General features: G+C 50.7%; 1 non-coding gene across 1 annotated transcript; it reads left to right on the forward strand.

Moving 5' to 3' along the window:
* The first annotated feature begins 413 nt into the window (after positions 1–413).
* On the forward strand, positions 414–484 carry TRNAG-GCC. The gene has a single exon. It is a non-coding gene; the product is annotated as a tRNA-Gly (tRNA).
* The last annotated feature ends 4,978 nt before the right edge of the window (positions 485–5,462 follow it).

Genomic DNA, 5,462 nt, shown 5'->3' on the forward strand with positions numbered 1-5,462 from the left:
ACCACACATGCGGGTGTCTGCTATGCCCATCCAGCCCCTCTTGGGCGCCCACATTCTCGGATTATTTTAATCACTGCAGGTCAAGATCCCCCCAGCACCCAGCCCAGCAAAGGAGGGAGTTGCATGGAAAGCAGGAGCTCAGAAAGGGATTTGGGGTCCTTGTGCAAGCAAAGACAAAGAAACAAACACACCAAAGGTGGCTCAATCACTTCCCCATGGTGACATTTCCCCTCTTTTCCAATGCAGGCTGTTTCTTTCAGTTCTGGCCAGGGCTTATTGATCAGCTTTGGGCCATGGCATTGAAGAGCTCCCAAAACCTTTGGCTTGTTTCTCCTTGGAGTGAACTGGAATGGAGAGAAGAGTCACCATCACTTTTCTTTTCCATGGCCTGATCAGATGCTTTACAGCTTCAAGCATTGGTGGTTCAATGGTAGAATTCCTGCTTGCCATGTAGGAGACCTGGGTTCAATTCCCAGCCAATGCAGGTGAATACAATACTCATGTTAGCAGACTGAGGTAATCCTTGACCAACAAGCTCATTTGTTGCAACTTTCTATTATTCTTTGAATTAAAAAAAATCCAACAGATATTTCAAAGCAAACATGGCAGAGTAAATCCGCAATTTATTTATGTTATTGATTCCTTTCTGAAACTTCTGCATTTTATTTATGATTCATATGCAGATGTATACACAATTAGCAGCACTAATATTGTGTGACACCATTAAAAAAAATCTTATGGCACTCCTGGGTGGCCAATCACCCTGGCTGAGATTTACTCCTCTAGATTATTTCAATAGCACGGAGAGCATGCTACAAATGAAAAACAGAACAACAAAAGTGCAACCTTCACCCCATGCCTTGTCCAGCAGGGAAAATGGAAGGTCCAAGAAAGAGAACCCCCACATATTTAATACCTTAATTTTATTTCAGTCTTCACAAACAAGGTTTGCTGTCCATTGAGAAATACATTTGGCAGAAAGAGAAGGGGAGGAGACAATGAGAGGGAAGTTCAAAGCTGGATGCAGCACCCTGGACATTAAATCTACATTTCATTTCAAAATTGAGTGTCTCCACAGCGCAGCTCTTTCCATCCTGAATGACCTCTCCTTTGCATCACTGCCCTTTTCTATTTTCTAGCCCCCTTGCCTCCCTTTGCTTTCTTTCTTTTTTTTTTTTTTTTGTCTGCAGCAAAACTCTGGGGATTATTACAGAAAGGGTGTTGACTCTGTACCACTCCCCATGGAGGGATTTTTCAATGGAGTCAGGCATAAATGACCACAAACGTCCTTTTATACAGAAAGTAAAGTTACACCTTGGCAAAGGAGAAGTACTGTCTCCTCCCCTCCTCCCCACCTCAACCACAGAGCAGTCTTCATTTCACAGGATAAATGAGAAACCCCAGGGAGACCCTGTTGTGTGGACATGGGCAGAGATCACTGCAAGGTCTCAAATTAAACCCAGCTGTGCAGCAAAGGGCTTGTCAGCACTGCCGCGGGGCTGCTGACAGGAGCAGGTCCCCTCCAACCACTCCTGTCCTGTGCTCACTTCAAATCAAGGCACTGCGGTCACCGGATGGAGGAACTTGAGTCCATGCCCCCAAAGCAAAGAGACTGAAAACAGGCCAGGGCCACCCCAAGGGGATGGTGGCATCTTGCGTATAGGCCTGGTGGAGAGAAGGGGTGTTGGGGACCTGAGTGGACCTAATCCACCTACAGCTGTGTGTGCTTTGGGGGCAGTGGGCTGGGGAGGTGTTGGTTTTAAAGCTGAGTGTGCTGCTGGAGGGGCTGAGCTCTGTCATGGGGGTGGGGCGGGCAGTACACAATTCTGCCCGGGCTCACCCAAGCCAAGAGCCCTGCGTTAGAAAGGCAAGGCTCTTTGAGAAGATGCAGTATATTTTATTAGACCAACTGAGTAGTTGGAAGCAAGTTCTTGGCAAGCTTTCAGGCGCAGTCACCCTTCTTCAAGCATAGGAAGTCTCTGCTGGTCTGAGACTCCAAGGAGTGAGAGAAGCTATAAGTGTGGCAGGATATCAGTGAAAGTGTAAATAGGGAGAAATTAGAAAGACAAAAGGTAAAACAAGGTAAAGGTGTTTGCAGCCTGCTCTGAGCAGCCCCGGACACCCCCACAGCCGCCCTGGGCAGACCCCTGGACATCCCCTGCAGCCCGGTGGTGCAGCCCAGCACCAGCCGATGGGAGGGAGCATCCAGTCCCCTGGCTCAGCCCCCTCCCCACCTCCCCAGCATTGGTCAGGAGCGGGCTAGAGCTGAGCCCATGGGCCCCACACTGCTGCCAGACGCCACCTAAAAGAAGACGTGTTGGGGGCTGATCTCCAAGGGGCAGATGCCAGAGCTGAAGGGAGGTTCCACCAGCAGTGGTACCTGTCCCTGTGTGACCAGCTTGGGACGAAGTCCCAGCTCCAGGCCCCTCAGGGCCCGTTCGTGTAAGCAGGTCCGAGGCAGGGGGTGCGGTGTGGGCTGAGCCACGAGGTGCAGCCACATCTGGCCAAAGGCTGCAGCCAGCGGGGGCTGCTCCAGTCGGTGCCACCGCTCCGCGCCCTGCTCTGCTCCCATGCCACTCCCACGGCTGCTGCTGCTGCCCCACGGGCAGGCACCAAATGTGGCTCCTGCCAGGTGGGACCTGCCCCCACCCTGGCGCAGGGCGAAGTGACTGAGTTGGCAGCGCAGGATGAGTGTGGCTGCTGCCCAGATCATACGCCTGGCCTCAGTTCATAGGCCCAGCTCTGAAAAGTGGTTTGCATTGTAATTTGTTCCCTCTCAGGGTCAGGCCTGAGAGACTGGAGGCAGAGTGTTGTTCTGGTGAGGAGTGTGCCCCCACGGGGAGTTGGGTTTTGTTGTCTTTGCTAGATTCTGGTGGGCAGGTTGTGGGGTACAGGAGAGAGTTGGCAGGTTTTGTGTTTTGAGCTGTAGGAAGGTGGCTTCAGTTCTGGTGATGAGGTTAGGTGCGTGTTTGACTGTACAAACCACCTTTTGGTGGTGGTTTTGGTGGAGTACAGCCTGTGGACTGTACTCCATCAGCCTCCTGGGCAGTCGGTACAGAAACTCCTGGACTCAATGCACACAGTGGAGCTCTGGCACACTGCGCCCGGCCGGACACCTGACAGCCCAGGCACCTCTGCACTTTTACCTGCGCTCCTACACCCCCTTCCCCCCTCCCCCACTCCAGCCTGTCCCTCCCCCCCGACACCTCCATTTCCATTTTCAATGACTGGATTTCTCCAACTGCAGGTACTTCCTCAGCCAGACAAAGGGGTTTGCAACACTAAAGCTTCGAAAGACACATTTTTTTAAGTACTCCTTTTTTTTCATAATACACATATAGACATAAAAACACAAGATAAGCCATCACACACCATGAATAACATCATATGTCCAACACAACACAATACAACACAACACAACATCTTTATCAATTCCTGTATGAAACGACAGGCTCTGTGACAGTTGTGGTTCTGTGTGGGTACCTTTGATGCTGCTGATGCTACTGGTGTTGAGCCAGCTGAGTTATTGCACCTGCTGTCAGGTGTCGCTGCCGCGTACTGCAGCGAGGGGTCCGGGGCCTTAGGGGCCCGTCAGGCGGGTACTTGTGACGCTTGGAGTGGAATTAGGCACAGACGCTTATCGGTTGCAAAGCAAGATTGTTTACTTACACTGTCAAGGTGGCGAAAGACGGGGGTCAGAGATACTTAGTTAGTTACAGCTTAGAGTTTGTTAGGTCGGTCTGCAGATATATATATACGGGCCGGCGGTCGGCGGGTTACGGCTTATCGAGCATGCAGGTGAAGGGTACGTCAGGGAGGTCGTGACGGGAAGGCGTTGACAATTGATCAGATTGTCGGATTTACTCCAAGGTGCGTATGGAGTTTCTTCTTCTTCTTCGTCGTCTTCTTCTTCTTGGCGGAAGTGCAGCAGGGTTTTGTTTGTGTAATAACCAATTGTTTTATGCCACGTCATAAATTTAATTAAAATCTCCAATTATATAGCGGTCTTCGGTAGGGTTTTATTGCAGGGCTACTCCCCTCTTACTCTGACCAATTATAATGATTTCTGTACAGCACAGAAGGCAAAAGTTTCGTTTCTTGTTAGTGACGCAGCCATAAATTTCTTTTTGCTGACACACAGAGCAAAAGGTTGTTACCGGCCAAGATTTCTTTTTAACCCTTAGTTGACTCTAGTATGCAGAGTGAAAATGTTTTGAATGGTATCTCTTGCTAGTGGCATGGGCACTGCTTAATTGGGTCGTGACATCAGGTAGAGCGGAGGACTGGGCGTGAGGCTGTAGGGGAGGAGGAGGCCTCAGTGGGGCACACTGCCGTGTTGTGCAGAGGCCCCAGCACCAGGAAGGGCGCACCTTAACACAGACACAGCGTCACCCACCCACATCATGAGTTTTGCCTGTCAGCAGCTTGGGGTGCAGGGCCCCAAATGACAGAGTGCCCCAGTGAGACACACACGGCTGGCCCAGCACGTACTCAGGCCTGGTCTAGGACACACACCGCTGGCAGGCTTTGTGGCCTCAGTAAGAGCTACCACCCCTGCAGTTTTGACCCCCCTGTGTTGTAACACACAGCCATGACATGCGTTTGGCTTTCAGGAATTTGGGGTGCAGTTCCCCCAAACCCCTACACCAATCTTCTTAAAACATGGCGCACACAGTGCTCTCCACAAGAGGAGCCTGAGAGACGATTTTCTGGCTGTCCACAAACTCATCACGGGGGGTCAGCAGGGAATAGGAGACACTCTGTTTACCAGGGCATCCCGTGGGGTTACCAGAAATAATGGCCACAAACTGAAGGAGAATAGGCTTAGACTGGACATAAGAAAGAAATTCTTTATGGCGAGGGTTGCCAAAATATGGAATGAGCTCCCAAGGGAGGTGGTGCTCTCCCCTACCTTGGAGGTGTTCAAGAAGCGCTTAGACAGGCATCTGGCTGGGGTTACTTAACCCCAGTTAGCCTCACCTCTATTCTCAGCAAGACCTTAGAAAAAATCAAAAGGATCACATTTGCAGGGCCCAGCGCTCTTTCCTGCCTGGAGCAGGAGGTCGGACCAGATGATCTACCCGGTCCCTTCCAACCCTAGAAATCTATTAAATCTATGAGATGTATAGGATGTGTGAGCACAGGGGATTGCAGAGGTGGCAGGACATGCCTCCACACACCAAGGACATGCCTTGATTTGCCATGCACATGCTATGAGGGCACTGGGACATAGTAGGATGGCACTGGGACATACTGGGAGACACTGGGAGATAGTGGGAGGGCACTGGGTCATACTGGGAGATGCTGGGGGCACAGGGAGATATTGGGAGGGTATTGGGAAATAGAGATACTAGGGGTGGTATGCAACTCATAAGCAATAGTCTTAAAAAATATATATTTTTTAATGTTTCTCTGCGTTACTTGTTTTGTGAGCTAAGAAACAGGAGATGCCAGCAAGCCCC

This window comes from Alligator sinensis, unplaced genomic scaffold (genome assembly GCF_000455745.1).
Source record: "Alligator sinensis unplaced genomic scaffold, ASM45574v1 scaffold2759_1, whole genome shotgun sequence".
Classification (NCBI taxonomy): domain Eukaryota; kingdom Metazoa; phylum Chordata; order Crocodylia; family Alligatoridae; genus Alligator; species Alligator sinensis.